This window comes from Magnolia sinica, chromosome 14 (genome assembly GCF_029962835.1).
Source record: "Magnolia sinica isolate HGM2019 chromosome 14, MsV1, whole genome shotgun sequence".
Classification (NCBI taxonomy): domain Eukaryota; kingdom Viridiplantae; phylum Streptophyta; class Magnoliopsida; order Magnoliales; family Magnoliaceae; genus Magnolia; species Magnolia sinica.
Window position 1 is genome coordinate 28,775,188 of NC_080586.1, and position 24,608 is coordinate 28,799,795.

The 24,608-nt window shown below is 37.5% G+C and overlaps 1 non-coding gene across 1 annotated transcript; it reads left to right on the plus strand.

Annotated features, from left to right (window-relative positions):
• The first annotated feature begins 14,259 nt into the window (after nucleotides 1-14,259).
• On the plus strand, nucleotides 14,260-14,366 carry LOC131226518 (small nucleolar RNA R71). Its single transcript, XR_009161894.1, has one exon. It is a non-coding gene; the product is annotated as a small nucleolar RNA R71 (small nucleolar RNA).
• Nucleotides 14,367-24,608: the final 10,242 nt, after the last annotated feature.

The following is a 24,608-nucleotide window of genomic DNA, read 5'->3' on the forward strand; positions in this document are numbered from 1 at the left end:
TAAAAATAACGTCAAGGAGGGGAATCAAATCCTCACCTATAGGGAGCAAATCTATGGTGAAGACCATTTGCCCATCCCTTTTTAAATGTCAACTTTGAGGAATCGAACCTTCACCTATAGGGAGCAAACCTATGGTGAAGATTATTCAACCAACCCTTTCAATTCTTCTTTATAAACTGATGGTAAAATTTCTCAGGCTGGTTCCTTTCATGTGTAGTGATTACCAAGTTAATCCTTCAATATCGAACTGAAACCTTAATGTGTAAGCGAGATGTGACATGTGAAATCATGACTCAATCAATGTTTACAACTTCTAATCATGGATTAAAAATTTAACCATAACTGTGGAATCTATCAAACAGCTAAATCTAAGAGACATCAATCCCCAACACTCCGTATCTTATAATTTTAAATCAACAATGGCCGTCAAAATCACTTCGAATTTACAAAAATTTCCAGAAAAATTTTAAAAATTTTCACAAATTTCCACTCAAGACCAAGAATTCGCTCAAGACCAAGAAAACACTGATTAGATAACCTAATCTCCCACCTCCAACCTAAAATCTACATTGTCTACAATATAAAAGAATTAAGCATGCAATGCACATGGGACAACGATAATAAAAGAGGAGTAATGGAAAGATAGTACCTGGATGAAAGAATCAAGAGGCTTTTCCAAAGATATCAGCGAGAGAGAGGGTCATCAGAAGAGTGAAACCAACAAAAGCAACTATCCTAAAACAATGTAGACAACAAACTATCCTAACGGCATAAAGCCGACTATCCTAGAACAACATAAAGCAAACTACCCTAGTATTATGAAAGTAGGGGAAAAACTACTCAGTCATACCGCAAGGTTCTTCTTCCGACTAATATCTGGATAAATTTCTCAGTAGGTTTCTCAACAAGATCATCCAAAAGTTCTTTTTATAGCAAGTTTGGATGTCCTGGAGCATGAATGTTCAGAGAAATTGATGGACCTCAACATAAAGTTTCCTTTTGATCTCCTGAAGTATCCAAAGTATATACGATTCACCTGTGGTAGAAAAAGTTTCAAAGTTAGTACACCATGATGAATCAGAGACTATAAGTAGATGAAATTCAGAAAAATTTGTAGTAGGTGGTGTAGTCTTAACACACTGAAGTTTTAATTTTTGGTTCAATTCTTAGCTCTTCCTCCTTCAATGGTAAACATTCAGGATCTGAGGGAGGAGGTACTTCAGAATAAGGGTTTGCTTGATTCGTGATAACTACCGAGGTATTGTCTTGCAAGGCATCCACTATTTCCTATATCATGGGATTATTTGAATCTGCAAAGTGTGCCAAGCAATCATCTAAAGAGTTGAAACATTCAGTTGAAAGGATTTCACTCATTCTATCAAGATCTATGATGATATGTTCAATAACTCCTTTATTTTCTTTAAGAGTAGAAATGTGCATACTCTCTTGTTTGTTTTCAAGGTGGGATGAAATCACCACTGGGTATTTCTCTTCTTGACCTAAATAGGCATATTTCAAATCAGAGGGTAAAGTTTTTAGGTCAAGCTTCGGTGCTTTGGGGTTAGATGATAAAGACACTGCATCAGTTTGGGGCAACTCTTCAAATTGTGGCCTCCATCGGTTAACTTCAAATACAGGCACAGTATCAAGCATGTCACCCATCTCTCTAATCATCTCATCATTAAAATCATGGGAGTGGGCCAGGCACATCTCTAGAGGGTCAGAGGATAAGGTCAAAGGTGTCCTATCTTCCACGAAAGAGTCAACCATGTTAATGTCGTGGAAATCGTCATTATCCTCTAACAGTCTGCCTATATTGAAAAATATGTTTGACTCCAATGTCATATTCCCGAAAGACATAGTCATGACACCATTCCTGCAATTGATAATTGCATTTGAAGTGGCAAGGAATGGGTAACCAAGAATGACGGGAATCTGAGTGCTCATGTTACTAATTGGATCGGTATCCAGGATGATAAAATCAACAGGGTAGTAAAATTTGTCGACCTGGGCCAACACATCCTCAATTATCCCTCTTGGTACACAAACAGAGCGATCAGCAAGTTGTAGTGTGGTTAAGGTCGGTTTTAATTCACCTAAACCTAATTGTTTGTATACCGAATAGGGAATCAGATTGACGCTCGCTCCTAAGTCAAGAAGTGCGTGATCAATTCGATAGTCCTCGATTACACATGATATGGTTGGGCTACCAGGATCTTTGAATTTCTATGGTACATCTTGCTTTAAGATGGCACTCACTTTCTCAGTCAAGAAGATTTTCTTTTGAATATTTTGCCGCCTTTTGGTCATGCACAAGTCCTTCAGAAATTTGGCATATGAAGGTATTTGTTTTACATCATCAAGTAGAGAAAAGTTGACCTTCACTTGTTTCAACACCTCTAGATTATCCTGAGAGTTAGATGGAGGTTTTGGTGCAATCAACCATTGGGGGAATGAAACAATCGGCTTCCCTTGAGGTTTCGGTTCAAATTCATGTGGAGCAAAACTAGGTCTATCATCGTTATCCTCTTCTAGATCCTTAAGCTTTTCAGCCCTAACCAGAATGGTTTTGTTAATGATCTTCCCACTCCTAAGAGTGGTGATGGATTTAGCTTGTTCCATCTGTTTTGAAGAGCTAGGGTCGCTTATTTCATATTGCAGTTTGGGATTGGGGAGAGGTTAAGCAGGAAGCATCCCCTTTCCCACAATTGCTAATTGTGACTCCATTCTTTGGACAGACGAAATGAGCGTTCCAATCGCTGATCTGATTTCCTGGATTGCTTGTGTCATATTCTGATTAAGTAGCTCTTGGTCTTGAATGTATTTTAAAACTGGATCCTCTTGAGGTTCCACTTGATTTGGAATTTGATGAAAAAAACCTTGAGGCGTAGTAGTTTGTTCATTCCTCCAACTAAAGTTTGGATGATTTCTCCAACTAGGATTGTATGTGTTAGAGGTGGGTCCATTGAAAGGCCTTTAGTAATTATTTACAGCATTAGATTGCTCAGTTAGTACCTCTTGAAAGACAGATATAGTTAGACAATTTTCACTTGTGTGACTGTTACAACCACAAATACCGCAAACAACTTCCTTACCCTTGTCCTTCCTTGATTCCACGGCCTCGAATTTCTTTATGAGATTAGCCACTTTAGAATTGAGATCATCATCCCTGTAAGTGCTATAGTTTATATCCCTGTCTGTTGTCAAATTTGTGGTGCCAAAATCACTGTTATGTTATATATAACTTGCATAAGTGAAGCTCTCTCAAGGATCAACATTCATGAACAAGCTAAGCTCACAACAAGCAAAGCTCACAAGACAAGACTCAAGCTGTACTTCAAGAAGAGTTCAAGGCAGTTTGTAAAGAACTCAAGACTCTTTCAAGATTGAGATACATCAAGATTTCAAGATTGATCTACATCAAGACTTCAAGACTCATTCTTTAAGGTCACTTGTTCCGAATGTTTCAATGTTCTTTACTTCATGATTGAGGTTTGATTGACCATAGGTTGACCTTAGAAGTAGGTCATTTCAGATACATAAACCGAATGTTTATTTTACATGTGATTGGTCTGTTCTTTGACTAGTCCTAGGCCTTCTTCGACTAGTCCTAGACTTGCTTCGACCAGTCTAAGAAAATCCTCGATCAGTCGTAAGTTTGTTACAAATTCCGGATAAAATCTGTTAGGCTTCGACTAGTCCAGGAATCTGTTCGACCAGTCGTAGGAACAGTGTCGACTGCATCTACAACCAGTCGAAAATCTTCGACTCAAATTCCAGCGAAGTTTTACAGGACCTACGACCAGTCGAAGGAGACCTACAACCAGTCGTAAGTGACCTACGACCAGTCGTAGGAGAGCTTCGACCAGTCGTAGAATGGTTAAAGCATATCCCGCCGAATTTTTCAAATATCTGTTATTGCTTCGACTAGTCGAAGAGCACTCTAGACCAGTCGAAGACCCGATCTTCTCACCTATAAATAGTGCACGAATCTCAAAAGAAATTATCGATTTAATTAATTCATTCAAGCCAATCTTCGTCGAACTTCTGAGAGATAATTCTGTGCTCCATCTAAGCTAAGTGTGCTTATTTAATATTCTCTTTCCTTAGCTTTATTTTAATTGATTTTATTTATGCTATTCCAATCTGATTTGATAAAGAGGAATTATTATTCCCTTTCTTTGGAATCAAAATCAATTAAGGCAAGCCCTATTTGATTTAATTTAAAATCTATTAGAATTAGAACCATTGTAATCGAGTACTAGACATTGAACTTGGACATTCAATCATCTACTTTGGTTCTACCGGGCTGCTACAACGAAGGAGATATTCAGGTATTTTACATTTAATTGTAAATTCCTTTCTATTTTGGTTTCTTTCAAGATTTGCCAGAAAAATCTTGTTGTATTGGTTTTCTGAGGAGAGCCAGGAAAACTCAGAAGTGGGGTTTTTTTAATTGTGTAAGCCCACATACAAAGACACAGTTGTAAAGGTTTTGGGTGAACCTGGGAAAACCTATTTTTAGTGAACGCTAATATCCCCTGTGTGAGGATATTAGGAGTGGAGTAGCATTTTGTGTGGCTGTTGTTTAACAGTTGGTGAACACACAGGCGAACCACTATAAACCCTTATGTTGTGGTTGATTGATTTATTCTTCTAAATCTTTAATTATTCTTTTGTGGGATGTATGTATGGTGGTGAATGTTGTAATCATTTAATTCAAGCATTGTGAGAATTTTGTAATAGTTTAGAATTTATTTTTAACTATTCCTTTATCAGCTTGATTTTCAATTTCATTTGAAAGTTGTTCCAGCAAGGTTGCCCTGCCATTTTTATGGTGTATGGCTGTCCCTAGAACAATACATTTTTAATTACAATTTATTCAGTTTGTATTTAATTCTGTATTCCTCTTTGATTTGAGATTTGATACAAAGATCTTTCTAGAAATAAGGTTGTCCTACCATAAACTCTGGTTTTTGGTGTAAGGTTGTCCTTAGAATAACGTTTGTATCAACCTCTCAAGATCTGAATTTTGAGGTTATTTTAATTTACTGCATTGTGATTTACTTTAGCTATCATTTTCTTTTTATTTCCGCTGTTATTAGTTTTATTTGGCATTGTCCTATTCACCCCCCCTCTAGGACATATAGCTTGGCCTCTTCAAGTGGTATCAGAGCTTAATAGCTCTTTTTTATTCTTGGATTTAATTCCTGAGCTAACGATTTAAGCTATTTAAGATGTCAAATTTTGATAGCCTTTCAGTCACTAGGCCTCCACCCTTTGATGGCTCCAACTATGCCTATTGGAAAGCCAGAATGAGGATCTTCCTCAAATCAATGGATGAAAATGTGTGGCAAGCCACAGTGACTGAATGGAATCCTCCTATCATGGAAGTTACTGGGGTTGACGGTTCAAAATCAATGAAAGTCACACCATATTACCAATGGACCACTCTTCAGAAAAGTGAGAGTAGTGCAAATGCTAAAGCACTAAATGCAATTACTTGCGCACTATCACCAGATGAGTTCAAAAGAATCATTTTCTGTGATACTACAAAGCAAGCTTGGGATATATTAGAAATGACACATGAGGGTACTACAATTGTCAAAAAATCTAAAGTCCAACTCCTCACAACCAGATTTGAAGAAATTCATATGGAGGAAAATGAAATGTTTATGGACTTTTACACTAGATTGAATGACATTGTAAACTCAATGTGGGGTCTTGGCAATAAAATCCCAGAAAGTAAAGTGTGTGCAAAAATAATACGCTCACTTCCTGAACGGTTCAATTCTAAAGTAACCGCGATACAGGAACTTCGTGATACGGATAATATGAGGGTTGAAGAACTAGTTGGTTCTCTACAAACCTACGAGTTAAACTTTAAAGCTCCTAAAGGTAAATCTATCGCACTAAAATCTTCTAAATGTAATTCAGAAGAAAATTCTGATTCAGAAGATGATATGGCTCTTTTAGCTAAAAAATTTTACAAAATTTTCAAAAGCAAGAAAAGGGTTGATTTTCAAAAATCAAATGATAAAAAGAACTTTAGACCCAAATCTAGAAAATCTTTGAAAGATAGTCAATGTTACAACTGTCAAGAATATGGGCACTTAGCAAATAGATGTCCTAAAAGGGACAAACCCAAGAAGAAGGGTATGTTGGCTACATGGGATGAATCATCTGATTCTGAAGGTTCTTCAGAAGATTCTGAAACTGAGTCGGGTAATGAGGTCAAAGCTCTTATGACTCTAGCCAAATTCACATTTTCAGATAATGACTCTACAAGTGAAGAAAATCTGAATAGTGAATGTGAAAATGAAGATGATCTTCAAGACACTTACAATGCCCTATATAAGGAAAGTTGTAAAATTGCTGTCAAACTTAAACTTCAAAAAGAAAAGTTTTCTAAACTCAAAAATTGTTTTTATTCACTTGTCTTAGAAAAATCACAAATTTCAGATTGTTTTGAAAAATCAAAATGCGATTTGGAATTCAAAAACTCCCTAATTATTGATTTAAAATCTGAAATTGAGAAACTTAAAACTAAAGTATCTTCTCTTCTGAGTTTAAAGGACACATGGAAATATGCCCAAGGTGATCCAAAGTTAGAGAAACTTTTATCCGGATCAAGAAAATGTGGTGATCGATCCGGGTTGGGCTATGATAAAAATTTACCTCCTAAACAAAAGTATACTCCTCCTATGTTTGTTAAAGGAGAGTCCTCAAATTCAAAAGGGAAAAATACTTATCAAAATTTTTCTAGAAATTCAAAAACTTTTCAAAAACCTAGAAGCAGCCATGTCAACTTTAATCAGAAACGAAATCCACTAGCTGAAAAGATAGTTGATTTACTCAAGGAGCTCTTAAAATCTAACTCTATAGGTCATTCCTACAAATGTACACAAAAGAAGACCAACTATGTTCCTAAACCCAAAACAGTTATGAAATGGGTTCCTAAAGTTACCTGCTTGGTTGCTCACACTGCTTTCAAAGCAACAAGTCATTCAAAGTGGTACCTAGACAGTGGATGCTCCAGGCATATGACAGGTGACAAAGCTTTATTCACCGATCTGAAAGATATGACTGATGGTTCAGTCACATTTGGTGATGGTAGCAACTGCAAGATTATAGGCCAAGGTACGGTTCAACCTTTTAATCTTCCGGTATTTAAAAATGTTTTATACGTTGAAGGTTTAAAACATAACTTGCTTAGTATATCACAAATATGTGATAATAACCATAATGTTCGGTTTTCTAATCAAAGCTGTGAGATTCTAAACAATAAGGGTTCTGTAATATTAACTGGACGTAGAATGTCTGAAAATTGCTATATTATTAGTGAATCCAACTCATCTAATCAAACATGTTACATGGTCCATACAGACGAGACGGATTTATGGCACAAACGTCTTGGACATGTACATTATCGAAATTTATATCGATTGAGCAAACGAGAACTTGTAAAAGGTTTACCCAAACTTCAAAAATTAGATAAAATATGTGGTGAGTGCCAGATAGGCAAACAAAAAAGGAATTCACATAAAAAGGTGAATTCAAATACCACATCAAGACCACTCGAACTTCTCCACATGGATCTAATAGGACCTACCAGAACGGAAAGTCGTGGTGGTAAAAAGTATATCTTGGTAATAGTTGATGACTTTACCAGATTTACTTGGGTAGTCTTCTTAAGGGACAAATCTGAAACCCTTGATGAAGTAAGAAAAGTTCTCAAAAGGATTCAAACTGAAAAATCTTCTCAAATCAGTAAAATTCGTAGTGATCATAGATCTGAATTTAAGAATAGCAATTTTGAGAAGTCTGTACCGACCAAGGAATATTACATGAATTCTCTGCTCCCAAAACTCCACAACAAAATGGAATTGTAGAAAGAAAGAATAGGGTGCTTCAAGAAATGGCTAATGTCATGTTGAATAGCATGAAGCTCTCTAAAAATCTTTGGGTCAAAGTCAACACAGCTTGCTATATTATTAACCGAGTCTACACTAGCAAAGATAATAATAAAACGGCTTACGAATTGTGGTTCAATAAAAAGCCTACTATTAAATATTTTCGAGTTTTTGGCAGCAAGTGCTATATTTTACGTGATCGTGAAAATTTGGAAAAATTCGATACAAAGAGTGATGAAGAGATTTTTCTAGGATATTCCTTAAACAGTCGAGCTTATAGGGTCCTAAACAAAAGGACTGGTGTGATTCAAGAATCCATTAATGTTGTCATTGATGATCATTTAAACACACCAATTTCTAATTCAGATAATGATGAAGTACTAATCATTGATAAACCCGATACTTCATCAAATCAGACTGATTCTGAGTTGAGGACCGTTAAAGATCATCCAACCACTCAAATTCTTGGAAACCCTCTCACCGGTGTTCGCACCCGTAGACAACTTGAGGATATATGTAATTATGTATGTTTTACATCCCAAATTGAACCATCTAACGTAAAAGAAGCTCTTGTTGATGAGAACTGGATTGTTGCGATGCAAGATGAACTCAACCAATTCGTAAGAAATGATGTTTGGTATCTCGTACCAAGACCTAAAGATAAACACATCATTGAAACAAAATGGATTTTCAAAAATAAGTCTGACGAATGTGGAAATATAATTAGAAACAAGACTAGACTAGTGGTACAAGGTTATACTCAAATTGAAGGGATTGATTTTGATGAAACCTTTGCACCAGTAGCACGTCTTGAATCTATCAGACTATTTATATCCATTGCATGTTTTAGAAAGATAAAGATCGATCAGATGGATGTGAAAAGTGCTTTTCTAAATGGCAATTTACATGAAGAAGTCTATGTTGAACAGCCAATGGGATTTGAAGATTCCAAAAATACTAATCATGTATATCGGCTTAAAAAGGCACTTTATGGATTAAAACAAGCACCTAGGGCATGGTATGAGAAACTAACAAAATTTCTTTTAAGTCATAATTTTCAAATGGGATCTGTTGATAAAACTCTGTTTGTTAAGAAACATAATGATCATATCTTAATGGTGCAGATTTATGTTGATGATATTATTTATGGATCAACTTGTACCGACTTAACTACTGAGTTTGCAGATTTGATGAAATCACAGTTCGAAATGAGCATGGTTGGGGAATTGACTTATTTCCTTGGATTGCAAGTAAAGCAACAACCTGAAGGAATATTCATTTCTCAATCTAAGTATGCCTTGAATCTAATCAAGAGATTTGGATTTGAGAATGGCAAGAATTTCGATACTCCTATGAGTACTACCCTGAAACTATCAAAAGACTCTAATGGTATAAATGTTGACTCAAAACTTTATCGGAGTATGATTGGTAGTTTGTTATATTTAACTGCTAGTAGACCTGATATTTCTCTAAGTGTTGGTATTTGCGTAAGATATCAATCTAATCCAAAAGAATCTCACTTGATTGCTGTCAAGCGAATTATTAGATATGTCGCAAGTACTGTAAATCTTGGTCTCTGGTATCCTCATGAAACCAATGTCCAATTAGCTGGGTACTCGGATGCTGACTGGGCTGGTAATCTAGATGATAGAAAATCAACCAGTGGTGGTTGTTTTTACATTGGAAATTGTCTAGTTTCCTGGTTTAGTAAGAAACAAAATTCTATATCACTTTCAACAGCTGAAGCTAGGTATATCGCAGCTGGTAATGCATGTACACAGCTTGTTTGGATGCAACGAATGCTAAGTGATTATGGAATTAAACAGGATTCTATGTTATGACATTGTGATAATTCCAGTGCGATAAATATTTCAAAAAATCCTATTCAGCATTCTCGTACTAAGCACATTGACATTAGATTTCATTATATAAGGGAACTAGTAGAAGAAAAAGTTATATCTCTAGAATATATTCCTACTGAAGATCAACGAGCTGACATTTTCACAAAACCTCTCGATAAAAGCAGGTTCAAAAATGCACAAAATCTCCAATTTAAATTGATAATTTATGCCTTCTTGTATTATAGTGTATATATTTGTTAGATTAAATTCCATTTTTTTGTTTATATTGCAAGAAATTTGAATTTTTGGGTTTTATTCGACCAGTCGTGAGTATACACGACCAGTCGTAGATACCCACGAGCAGTCGTGGAACATGGGTTTCACTTTAAATTGGAGATTTTTTCCTTTCTTCCTCATTTCTTCTTTCTTCTCCTTGGAGCCGAACTTCGACTTGTCGAACCCATCCTTCAAGTTCTTCAAGGTTAGTGTTCCAAATCCCGTTTTTCTTGCATATTTGTGTCTAGATTGTTTCCTTTTCTCTCTTGAAGCTTTCTATTTTGAAAATCATTGAGATTTGGGGTTTAGATTTTGAAAAATCTGTTTTGAGCAAACCCACTTCTCAATCCTTTGCAACTTCCTATTTTCTTGAAATCCTTGTTGCAAATGGCTTCTAGAGGTAGAAAAACTACTTCACGTGGTCCTTCTTCTTCCTCCAGATCGACCGCTATCTCTAAACGTCATCTTCTTGTTCCTAATGATGATCCATCATATGTTAGGGACATTAGATCATATAATGTTATTGTTGAACATCCTGTTGATGTCAATCATATTGCACCTTTTGACATCCTTCCTATGCTTGAAGCTGTAGGTTGGGTTAACTTATTGCATTGGGGTGGGCCTGCATACCGGTCCATTGCCCAATCCATGTTTACTTGTATTAGTACATTTTCACAAGATAATTTAACTTTTCAAATTTTTACTAGAGAAGGGCCTTTTGACGTTGATCGTCATTTAATTTCAGCCCTTATGAAAATTTCTGTGAATGATGAGGGTATTCCTATTCATAATTTAACTGATAAACCCTCAATGGCTGAAAAACGCATGCTCACTAGAGACTTGTGCAACATGGATGTTCAATGGACTCAAAAAGGAAATGCGCTCCCCGCAAGGTATTTGTTACCCAAATACAGAATTCTCCACAGAATCTTTGTGTCTAATCTGTATCCTCGTTCGGGTAATAAATCTGACTTGACTTCGTTTATGGTTCGTGTTATCCATGCTATTTCCAATGGTACTCAAATTTGTTTGCCATCCTTAATCTGTCATTTCATTCTTCAGTTTCGACTCCATCCTGGTCATAGTGACATTCCTTTTGCCTATTTTTTGACTGTATTGGCTACTCATATGTTAGTCGATATGCCTATTGATGAAGCACCAATCCATCATCTGATCTTCAACAATACAAATATTAATAAGATGAAGTTAGATCCGCTTCCTGAACAAGGTGGTGGTGGTGGTGGTGGTCCTGAAGAAGCTGGTGTTGACATTAATATGGATGACATTTTTGAGGAACTGGATTCTGACTCAGCAAATGCTCCAGATTTTATACCATCTGATGTTGATGCACGTCTGAGTGCATTAGAGGGTAAAGTTGAGAATATAAATGTTAAGTTGGAAAACATGTCTGTTGCTCATGATTTGCAATTCAAGTACATGTGCAAATATCTCAGGCGCTTGAACAAAGGCATGCACCAACTTGATCCCTCTATTCCTGCTCCTTCATTAAGTTCTAGTTCTGACTAGTTTTTATGAGACTTCTAGTCTGTAATAACTTTATAACTTTGCACTTGGCTGATTTAGAGTTGGATTCTATTTATATTTTATGCTGGATATTTATTCTATGTGATGTTATCACTCTTTTGTTATACTCATGTTTTATGCTTACCTCCTCATGTTTACTCTCATGCTTTCCTTTATTTAGTTCTCCTTTGTCATATTGTGACAAATATGGGGGAGAATGGTTTGTTCTTAATGTGATTATGAGAGGAGTAGCATTGGTTATGTTACTCAGGGGGAGTCAATGGCAGTTTATGTTTGATCTTGAGTATATGTTTGATCTGGTTGAATGTTGAAATCTGGTTGAATGTTGAAACTGGTTGAAACTAGTTAAATGTTGAATATTGAATATTGATTTGCATGTATTAACCAGTTGTTTTACTTTTGTTTATCTTAGTTATGTGTTTTGTCACTAATTTGACAAAGGGGGAGATTGTAAGTGCTATAGTTTATATCCCTGTCTGTTGTCAAATTTGTGGTGCCAAAATCACTATTATGTTATATATAACTTGCGTAAGTGAAGCTCTCTCAAGGATCAACATTCATGAACAAGCTAAGCTCACAACAAGCAAAGCTCACAAGACAAGACTCAAGCTGTACTTCAAGAAGAGTTCAAGGCAGTTTGTAAAGAACTCAAGACTCTTTCAAGATTGAGCTACATCAAGATTTCAAGATTGATCTACATCAAGACTTCAAGACTCATTCTTTAAGGTCACTTGTTCCGAATGTTTCAATGTTCTTTACTTCATGATTGAGGTTTGATTGACCATAGGTTGACCTTAGAAGTAGGTCATTTCGGATACATGAACCGAATGTTTATTTTACATGTGATTGGTCTATTCTTCGACTAGTCCTAGGCCTTCTTCGACTAGTCCTAGACTTGCTTCGACCAGTCTAAGAAAATCCTCGATCAGTCGTAAGTTTGTTACAAATTCCGGATAAAATCTGTTAGGCTTCGACTAGTCCAGGAATCTGTTCGACCAGTCGTAGGAACAGTGTCGACTACATCTACAACCAGTCGAAAATCTTCGACTCGAATTCCAGTGAAGTTTTACAGGACCTACGACCAGTCGAAGGAGACCTACGACCAGTCGTAAGTGACCTACGACCAGTCGTAGGAGAGCTTCGACCAGTCGTAGAACGGTCAAAGCATATCCCGCCGGATTTTTCAAATATCTGTTATTGCTTCGACTAGTCGAAGAGCACTCTAGACCAGTCGAAGACCCGATCTTCTCACATATAAATAGTGCACGAATCTCAAAAGAAATTATCGATTTAATTAATTCATTCAAGCCAATCTTCGTCGAACTTCTGAGAGATAATTCTGTGCTCCATCTAAGCTAAGTGTGCTTATTTGATATTCTCTTTCCTTAGCTTTATTTTAATTGATTTTGTTTCTGCTATTCCAATTTGATTTGATAAAGAGGAATTATTATTCCCTTTCTTTGGAATCAAAATCAATTAAAGCAAGCCCTATTTGATTTAATTTAAAATCTATTAGAGTTAGAACCATTGTAATCGAGTACTGGACATTGAACTTGGACATTCAATCATCTACTTTGGTTCTACCGGGCTGCTACAACGAAGGAGATATTCAGGTATTTTACATTTAATTGTAAATTCCTTTCTATTTTGGTTTCTTTCAAGATTTGCCAGAAAAATCTTGTTGTATTGGTTTTCTGAGGAGAGCCAGGAAAACTCAGAAGTGGGGTTTTTTTAATTGTGTAAGCCCACATACAAAGACACAGTTGTAAAGGTTTTGGGTGAACCTGGGAAAACCTATTTTTAGTGAACGCTAATATCCCCTGTGTGAGGATATTAGGAGTGGAGTAGCATTTTGTGTGGCAGTTGTTTAACAGTTGGTGAACACACAGGCGAACCACTATAAACCCTTGTGTTGTGGTTGATTGATTTATTCTTCTAAATCTTTAATTATTCTTTTGTGGGATGTATGTATGGTGGTGAATGTTGTAATCATTTAATTCAAGCATTCTGAGAATTTTGTAATAGATTAAAATTTATTTTCAGCTATTCCTTTATCAGCTTGATTTTCAATTTTATTTGAAAGTTGTTCCAGCAAGGTTGCCCTGCCATTTTTATGGTGTATGGCTGTCCCTAGAACAATACATTTTTAATTACAATTTATTCAGTTTGTATTTAATTCTGTATTCCTCTTTGATTTGAGATTTGATACAAAGATCTTTCTAGAAATAAGGCTGTCCTACCATAAACTCTGATTTTTGGTGTAAGGTTGTCCTTAGAACAACGTTTGTATCAACCTCCCAAGATCTGAATTTTAAGGTTATTTTAATTTACTGCATTGTGATTTACTTTGGCTATCATTTTCTTTTTATTTCCGCTGTTATTAGCTTTATTTGGCATTGTCCTTTTCCCCCCCCCCCCCCCCCTCTAGGACATATAGCTTGGCCTCTTCAATCCCCTTTTAGAAGGTATACTCTGCCCATTTCCTTTGATTGAGTGGGCCTAGAAGTGGTATTTGATTTTGGGTATGTGTCCCATGCTTGTGTGTTTTCAGCAAGTCTATCTAAGTAATCCCACACATCATCGACATTTTTATTCATAAATTCTCCATTGCACATTGTCTCGACCAATTGGCGCATGGAAATGTCAGTCCATCATAGAAAAAGTATGTAATGTGCCACGTTTCAAATCCATGTTGTGGGCATGAGCTGACAAGATCCTTGAACCGCTCCCAACATTGGAAGAATGTTTCATCATCCTTTTGGGCGAAGTTCATGATTGACTTTCTAAGGGTGTTCAATTTGTGATATGAAAAAAATTTCTTTATAAACTCCCTTGTCATGCCATTCCATGTGCCAATAGATCGGGGACGTAGTGAATGTAACCACATCTTAGCTTTATCTTTCAAAGAAAGGGGAAAGAGTTTCAGCCTGACCATGTCCTCAGATACGTTAGGAAAGTATAAAGTGGTTATGATTTCATCAAACTCTTTCAAGTGTAGATATGGATTTTCAAATTCAAGCCCATGAAACTTTGGAAGGAGTTGGATCACCCCTGGCTTGATATTCATGTGTCCTGTATGTTTTAGAAAAATCATGTATGAGGACATACTCACCCCTGCCTGTTGTAAATAATCTCATAAAGTACGAGGCAGGGGTGCTTGATGCACCTCATTCTCATCCTATATGTCCTCCACCCTAGGTTGGGGTAGAAGAGGTTGATTTGTGGCCATAACCTTAGTTAAGTCTAAGGATCTCAAGTGGTGTCTAATCCTGCGATGGATAGATAACCCCTCAACCAATCCTCCTTGAGATGTAGAGTGTTGTCATGAACCCACTTGGGCATGAAACACTCGCAGCACTCAATTCAAATTCTAAACCTAAACCTAAGAAAAAGGAAGAATTACAAATCTAGAAAATAAGAGAAAAGAATTGGATGAAAGTTACCAAAATAAAAGTCCTAAATTAAGAACCTGTGAAATAAAACAAACCAAGTTAGTTTCTACAGATAGAAAGTCTAGAAATAGTAGGAGATCCTAAAATAAATACTAAACTAGTTTCTAAAAAAGGAAAATTTTCTAAAAAAGAAAATAGAAAGTTTCTAAAAATAAATTAGGAAAATTCTAAACTTAAAATAGAAAGAAAGTTAGTTTCTAAATTAGAAGAAATCCTAGAATTAGAAAGTTTCTAAAGATAAAACCTAATCTAAAATAGAAAACAGAAAGACTAGAAAATTAGAAAGAGATTACCAATTTAGAATGTGTATGTCAAGGTCCTATAAAACAGGAAAACGGGATAGTTTCTAGAAATCAGAAAAATCTAAACCTAAACATAGAAAATCCTAATCTTAACATAATTCTAAAACTAGTTAATTTCAGAAAAACGTAATCGTCAATCCACAACAACGGTTCGAAAAACTTGTTCACTCCCCAAGTATAGGGTTGTGATGTAGTAATAAACTCGATGAGACCAAGGTCGAATCCCAAGGAACTGAAACTTGTACGTAATCTAAAATTAAGTAGAAATAGAACTAGACTAAGATGAAATCTAAATCGATTGAATTTAAGGAATAATTGTGAAATATTAATCTAAAACTTAAGGAATTCAGAGGAAGGAAACTAGGGATTCAGAGGATCCACTTGTAGAGATCAGAGAGATCTTATACCTGTTTCAAGAACTCAACTAGACTTAGAGTTCCATCTTCATCCAGTTGAAAGGTGTAACCATGAAAATCAAACCGAACTTCCTTTGATATAGTTTTAAGGAGATGAAAGGTATATGAATTAGAATGGATTCCATCACCAAACCATGCCTAGGAGACAAAGTAAACAATAGAATTAAACTAATTACCAACCAATCAACAATGTATGAAGGTTAAGAAGGGTACCGTCATCCGACCATGCCCAGGAGACGATGGTGAACAACAAGGTTTCTGACGTCATAAACATAAAAAGAAAAGGAATATGCTCAAAGTTATCGCAGACCCATTGTAATTTTAGTCACAACAGACCATTAAAAACTAAAAACATTCTCTTAATTAAACTAAAATCAACATCAGTTTAGTCTAAACAAAAGGCACAAGCAAAAAGGTCTCCCATCACGCTACAAGCTTCACCTCTTAGCCCTAGTTAAGAGGTTTAGCCTAACATGATGGGGGATAAAGCACTCTAAAATTAAGAAAAAGAAAAGAAAATAAGAAACAAATAAAACTAAAACTAACAGCTCTCTGTCTTGCACTCCACGTCTAAAGATAGCCCCGCTGATCTTCTTCTCTCTTCTCTTTATAGCAGTCAAGGTCGGTGGAGGAGTCGGCTAGATTCTTACGCATTAGAGGCGGTGAGAGAACTGATTACGCAGTAACATGAAATCAGCATTTTTGGCTGCGAATAGCGTGCGCAGGCGGCGCCATCGAACTAACGTTAGACGTTAGTGGGGCCCATTTCCTGGTATTGCTTGCAAGATTCAATTTTTTCGTTGGATTGTACACGAAAAATCGGTCGGACATGACCCTTTTTACTTTGTTTTGGTGTGGCCCACCAGATATCTCCTTACACCTTCTATCCTCCACTTGAATGGATGGATTTCAATCCTCGCGATCTTTTACAATTCTGCCACCTAGGAAGTGATAATAAGCTCCATGGAGATCTAATGGACAGTCTGAATTGGATCGTTGAGGCGGGATGGTGGCCCACAAGGATCACCCACAACTCTCTGTTGCGAAACAAAGCTTACGGATCGCTGCTGTGATGATCGGTGGGCCCCAGGAAGACATTTCATGGAAAATTCATGCCATCCATTGTCTTTAGGATGAAAAAACATCCAGACATACCCAAACTGAGCTGATTTCAATGTGGCCCACAAGTTCTTCTACTCCACCATCCATCTTTTGTTTTGACGGTAATCTACCTGTTCGTACGTTCATGGGTCCAAAAGGACACCTAAGTGAGGGTTATAGGCACCCCTTGGATACAATGGAAGGTTATGATCATCATAATTCGTGATGGGTGGTGCCCACAAGCCAAAAATGGCAATCGGCGGTGAAGGCGCTGGAATTGGAAATTTCTTTAAAGAAATATCGGTCAGCGCACGCTGACCGATTTCTTGAGTTATGGTGCGCGTCCAGCCATATACACACCGTATACACGCGTCGCGTGTGTGGGTTCCAAGGTGACGTATGTGTAAAATCTGATCCGTCCATCCGTTCTATCATCTCATTTTAACCGTGGGCACCGAAGATGAAGCGTATCCAGACAGCAGGTGGGCACCAAGTCAGGGTTTCAGGGGCTTAAGTGTTCGTTGGGAAACTTTCACAAAGATATAATGGCTTAAATTTTACGTGTAGGGTTAATATATGGTCTTCAGGTCCTATATGAAGTTTCAAATCGAACGAATGGTGAGAACTCTGTGATCTTGCATTCTGGACGTTTTTCAGGCCACTTGAGCTTCAGTTTCTCAGTTTTCTCGGATCTCTGGCGTGTATATCCATCGATCTCGGTCCCCTAGAGTCCGTCCCTTGCCTTGGTGCATTCTGAGCATTAAATCCATGCTTTTAGCACCCTGTTTCAGTCCAAGTTTTTAAATACACCTTGCATTACAAATACGATTAAATTGAGCCGTTAAACAGTATCATGTTCGTGAATCCAGGCAATAACTGGGGTCTAATATGCAATATTTGACCCTCAACAATGGTAGAGTCACACATCGTAATGGACTTATGTACATCCAATTGGGCCTCGACCCATGGGCCTTAGATACAACAAATGGGTCGCTTAACATGGGCCTTATGTATATCAGGTGGGCCTTAATGGATGGGCCATAACTATATTAAGATGGTTCTAATCATATGGGACTCATATATATTAAGGTGGGCCGAATTAAATGGGCCAATCAAATGGGCTGAGTCAAATGGGCCAATTAAATGGGCCGCACCGATGGGCCTCAGGTATATCAATCGGGCCCGCCCTTATATACTTTAAGATCCGATCTATTCATAATTTAACATAGAGATAGATGAAATGAAAACAAATATCAACTTAATCATGAACTATTGTGGTTCTTAGGCATTTGAACAGTGGATGTCACTATCTACTATTTGAATGGTGGGGTCCACCTGAACTTTAGATCTAACTCACCCATTATCTATGCTATAAAATGATCTCACAATTGGTGGGCATGGATACAACACATGCATCATGGTGGGCCCTACCGTTCAAATAGTAGATGGTGTCAATATACATCAATGTGGGGCCTGCTGCCAACAACGGAGCAGCTAGATGGTTGCTACACCGGAAGTTGGCTGCACTAGGAGGGCAAAGGTGGGTCCCACATAGGGCCCACCCTCTTTATATCATGTGATATAATAATATAATATATATATATAACATATATTATATTAATGTAGCACAATATATATATATATATATATATATATATTAATATTATATTTAATATATAACTAACGTTCAGATGGACTGTTAGACATACACATACCTCATAGTCATCACATGTGGGGTGGGTCCCATCGTCCAAGGACGGTAGAGACCCTACATGCATCATGGTGTAGCCCACCCAAAAATGGATGGACGACATAGGTGGGTCCCATGGACCCCACACCAGCTGACACTTCACTATTACCACCGCCACTAAGGATGGATGCCAAGACCTCAGCGTTGAAATGAGGTATCTTTCACACAGTCTACCACGTGAGCTATGGGGGCCCACCGTTGAAATGAGGTACCTCCATTCAGTCTGCTAGTGAGCTATGGATTTGGGAGGAGGGCCCCACCTGGACATGGCCCCACCGTTAAAGGTGGTGGACGGTTTGGATGAAACACACATTAAGGTGTGGCCCACTAAATGGGTGATGGACGGTGATGGGTCCCATGGACCCCCACTGTCACTCACATCACTGTTATCCATCCCCTGTCAGTCCGCACTTCACTCTACACATGTCCAGCGTCCCTGGATGCTGGACAGTGTGGGTATAACACACACATCATGGTGGGTCCCACAAGGACATGGTCCACTGGATTTGGATGGATCTGGTATTTGTGTTCTTATCAGCTAGGCCCACTGGATGACTTAGATAAGACGGATGGATGGCACCATTTAAAAAAAAACATGATCAAGGCGGGCCACACTGTTTTGGATGGGTGGACAGGGTGGATGATATCAAGCATCAAGGTGGGCCATAAGCCACCATACACAAGAGAGAGAGAGAGAGAAAGAGAGATTCGACGGTGATGGAGGGGCCCCGCCACTATGGGCCCCTCTTGTTACAAAGCATACATCAAGGTGGGTCTCACATATATGGACCCTTAAATCAAACAAATGAATGAAATACAAAATCTAACACCCACCGCCTTCTTCTTACTCCTTTGGCTTCCTTTGCTCCTTAGCTTCGATCATAACAGAGGAGATGGAGTTTTGATGGTTGAGATGGGAGATGAGAGAGTGGGAAAGTGGGCCACATTTGTTGCTTGGGAGGGCTTGGAGAGGCTCGGACGTATGAAATTTTTGGGTTGCTTGGAAAGTGGGTTTTGAGAAATGAGAGAGAGGGTTGTAAAGAGATAGGGATAGGTGATGGATGTGTAAGAGACTTTTGACTTTTGTAGCAGATTGTGTAAGAAAGGTATGGGTCGTGTAAGAAACTTTTGACTTTAGAGGTTGCTTGGGGAAGGGTGTGAGGTGATGTGTACTTGACATGATGGGATTGATTGATTGATTGATTGATGTGACAAGTCGTAAAGATTCTTTTAGAATTCGCACGTGCAGCGTTTTCCTCGCACCGAATGCTGGCCCACATCTCCTAGCCAGAGTATCGGATCGGCACACGAGTCACGGCGACGGCGCAGTCGCTAGGGTATAAGTCTTGAGTTGAGTTGATTCAGGTTGACGCGTGCGCCTCAGGGTCGTGCGCAAACGTCAGATAAAGGTCGAAGGTTGCCTGAATTTGACTAGGAAGACCGTGAAAGCCTATGGAACGGTACGGTCAAAGATACGGGTCTTACAAAAAACCTGTTTGGAAAGCAATTGCACTTAAGAATGCCTTGAGTATGATGATAAGATAGAGATTGAATTTTGAATTATTGAAATTTGATCAACTAAGTAGACTATCACTTAAGTTCTCTCATTTAATTGATTAAAAGAAAGTTTGAATATCATGTTAAACTAAATCACAAGACACATTCAATTTATTTTCTGTGAATTATGCTAGAATTTCTAATTGTTAGTATGTGAATCATTGATAGATGTTGAGAATTAAGTTTAGAGAATTTTATCCACCTTAAAAAGATGAAAAGAACCAGTTAAAAAACAGAGAGATCGACAAAAAGGTCATGTATGATGGAAAGACTGGAAAAGAATGAAAAGAATAAAAAGTCTGAAAAGAATAAAGACGAAAAGACTGAAAAGAATAAATAAAAAAAGTGACCGTCGATATAAAATCAAAAACTGAAAAAAGAAGAAAAGGGGGATAAGTTCGGAACCAGGACTTGATTATTCAATCAATCTTGAAGTGATGAGCATGGCTAACATTATGAAATGTGTTGAGAGTCAAATATTGCATATTATCCCCCATTTGTATCTTGGTTTTATAAACATGATACTACTTAATGTTATATTTTATGCATGTTTGTGTTGAAAGGTAAATCTAAGAGCTTGTATTGAAAAGAACGCTAAAAGCATGGATTTAGAGCTCAAGAATCACCTAGGCAAATGAAGGATCATAGGAGACCAAAAACAGAGAATTCTCATGCCTAAGATCCAAGGAAACCAAGTACAAAGGATACAGAAAATATTGGCAAAGGCACAAGTTAAACAGCAAAACAGGACATTTCGATGCTACGTAAGCCAACTTCGGTGCCGCCGAAAGTGCATGAAACTGTCCAGTAAGAAAATAACTTAATTCGATGTCACCTAACCTAAATTCGGTGCCACCAAAACCAGCTTTAGTACCACCTAAGCCAATTTCGGTGCCACCTAAGTACTCTGCACAATATAATTTTAGATGCGATAAATTTCATATACAATTTCGGTGCCACCGAACCAACTTTGGTGCCACCAAAATCACGTAAAATTGTTGATGCGGATTGCGTAACTTGGGGCAGTTTACGAAAATTTCAAGTCGGTGCGCAAAAGGGGGATTCACAACTATAAATAGGAGTCCCCAGGATGTTCCTACGCATCTTTTAGGGTTTAAAGAGTGAAGCAAAAGGGTAGAGCCGCCATCTAAGAGCTTTCTTCTTCGTTCTTTAGTTTGTTTTATGCTTTGTTTGAGAGACTTTAGTTCAATCAGGTATATGGTTGGCTAAACCTCTTAGGTAGGGCTAAGAGGTGAAGCTTGTAATATGATTGAGATGTTTACTTTGCTTTGATTCATGTTTATGTTCGAACTTCATTGAATTCTAGTTGATTCTAAGGCATATTTTCAATTTTTAATGGATTGTTGTGACTCAAATTATAAATATCTTCTTTTCTATTTGAGATTGTGGATTTAGTAAATCCTGTTATTTGTCATCGTCCCATGGGCATGGTTGGGTGATGGAATCCCTTCCAATTCACCATAATTCTCCTTCATTGAGGCTAGATCAATGAGAGGTTCAAAGATTTGACTCTCTTCTTCCAACTAGATAGGATAGGACTCTGATTCTAGTTGGATATCTTGAATTAAGCAAGGTAGTATCTCAATTGCTACAAGTAGATCCTTGGCACCCTAGTTCCCACTTTTAATTGATACTTTACTCATTACTCAAAATTACTCATTTAAATTCAAATTTCTGCTTTAGTTCTTCATCTAGCTCTAGTTCTAGTTAAATTCAGAAGACACACAAGTTTAGTTCCTGTGGATTCAACCTCGGTCTCACCGAGATTATTACTACATCGCAACCCTACACTTGGGGTTGTGAACAAAATGATAGTACTTTTATGGAAAGTAAGTTGGAATTCACTAAGCACATTGGAAAAACGTGATATATGAACTTATGCTCCTAAGTGATTGATAAAGAACATATTTGATTGATTGCTCATATGATTCAGCTCTAGGTTTTCAATTTTTCACTCTCGCTTCTTTGAATTACACTCATTCATACTTGATTACACAAAAGATTGTTTTCTGAAAGCAGTTTGATTATTGAGAATTGAGGATTCTTTCACACATGTTTTGCTTAGGACTAGCAAAATGCTAGTTGGGGGTGTGTTGAGTAGCAAATATTACATATTTTCCCCAGTTTATAACTTGGTTTTATGAACATGATAATGCTTAATGGGTATATTTTATACATGTTTGTATTGCAAGGTGAATCTGAGAGCTTGGATTGAAAAGAATGTTAAAAGCATGGATTTAATGCTCAAGAATCAGCAAAGTGTTCACAACCCCAAATGTAGGGTCGCGATGTACTAATAATCTTGGTAAGACTGAGGTTGAATCTATAGGGACTAATCTTATGTATTTGTTCTGAGAGTAATTAGAATCAAAACTAGGAGAAGATCTAACCTAAATCTGGAAGTGTAGAGAATAATTGTGAGAGATTTAATAAAAAACTTAAGAAATTCAAAGGTGGGAAACTAAGGTTTCCAGGGATCAACTTGTAGGTTCTCATGATGCTACCTTACTTGATTCAAGGACACAACTAGAATCAGAGTCCTATCTTATCCAATTGGTAAGAAGAGATTTATCAAATCTTTGAACTTCTCATGGATCTAATCATCAATGGATGAGAGTTGTGAGGATTTGGAAGTGATTCCATCACCCAACCATGCCCAAGAGACAAAGCAAACAATAGGATTTACTAATCCCACAACTAATCATAAGAGAATTGTGAAGGTTAGGAAGGATTCCGTCATCCCACCATGCCCAAGGGACGATGGTGAACAACATGATTTCCTAACTTCACAACCTCAATTCAGGAAAAGAAGATATCTAAAGTTATCGCAAATTTATTGTAATTTATCACAATAAACAATTAAAAAGTAAAAAATATTCCTTCATAATCAAACTAGAATCTAAGAGAGTTCAACAAAACATGAATCAAAGCAAAGTAAACATCCCAATCACGCTACAAGCTTCACCCCTTAGCCCTAGCTCAGGGATCTAGTCAACCATAAACATGATTGGATTTAAAACCCTAGAAGAAAGCATTAAAAACTAAGGAGAAAGGAAGAAGAACTCTTCGGAAGCGGCTCCGCCCTTTTACTCTACTCCTTCAAACCCTCGATATCCCAAAAAGTGCCTAGGAACCCTTATTTATAGGCAAAGTTCCGTAAAATCATAAAACTGGATCAAATTTACGCGTTCCGCGTGACCAGTTCGATGTCATCGAACTCCTGTCGATGTCATCAAGGACTGGCTTTGATGTCATCAAAAATGTAGTCAAAAAAGTCCAGCAAGTTGCTTCAAATTCTTCAATAAATTCGATGTCATCAAGCAGACTTCGATGTCATCAAACCCCTTCCTTCTATGTCATCGAACATATCTTCTATGAATCTAAAAGAGCACCCAATATGTCTAGCAACCAACTCAATTTTTCTATAATTCTTCGATGTCATCGACCAGCCTTCGATATCATCTAAGGCCCTCGATGACATCTAAGCTCAAATCCTGTAACTTTATGCACTAATTTCTGCACTTCCTTTTCCACTTGATTTTCTTGAATCTTAGGATCTTGAAATCTTCCATCTTGGTCTCCAAAGATCCATTCTTTGCTTGATGATTCTTCAGCATTAAATCCATGCTTTTAGCATTCTTTTTAATTCAAGCTCTTAAATTTACCATGCAACATAAACGCAAGTAAAATATACCATTAAGCCATATTATGTTCTTAAAACCAAGAAATAAATGGGGGATAATATGCAATATTTGACCCTCAACACAAGGCAAGGGATGGATCTTAGGAGACCAAGATTGAAGATTTCAAGACCCCAAGATGCAAGGAAACCAAGTGGAAGAGGAAGGAAGTCGAAGGTGCAAAGTGTAGAAATTCACAGAATCTGAACGTCACTGTCTATGTCATCGACCGCCGGTCGATGAAATCGAAGCCAGTGTTTGATGACATCGAACACGGGTCGATGATATCAAAAAATTATATGAAAATCAAGTTTGGTTGCTGGACAAATTGGATGCAGTTCTCAATGACATTGAAACCCTGTTCGATTAATCAAAGACCTGCTTGATGACATCGAAGGCAATTCGATGACATCGAGATTTTTGCAGATTTTTGGAGCAACTTGCTGGAACACTCTGAACACATTCTCGATTGCTCAAACACCCTTCGATGACATCGAAGGACCCTTCGACGAAATGAAGAGTTACGAAGTGGGAAAGGCGTTACGCAGTGCGAAAAGGCGCGACTTCCGGATTTAACTTACGTTCGATGATATCAAAGGCTGTTTGATGACATCGAAGGCATTATGCAGAGTGCGTGAATTTGAGGCGATTTTCAAAGACGATCGGACAAATGTATAAATATGGGTTATTTAAGGAGTTATAAACATGAATTGGGTTTTCAGAAGCAAAGCCAAAGGGTGGAGCAGCCTCCCAA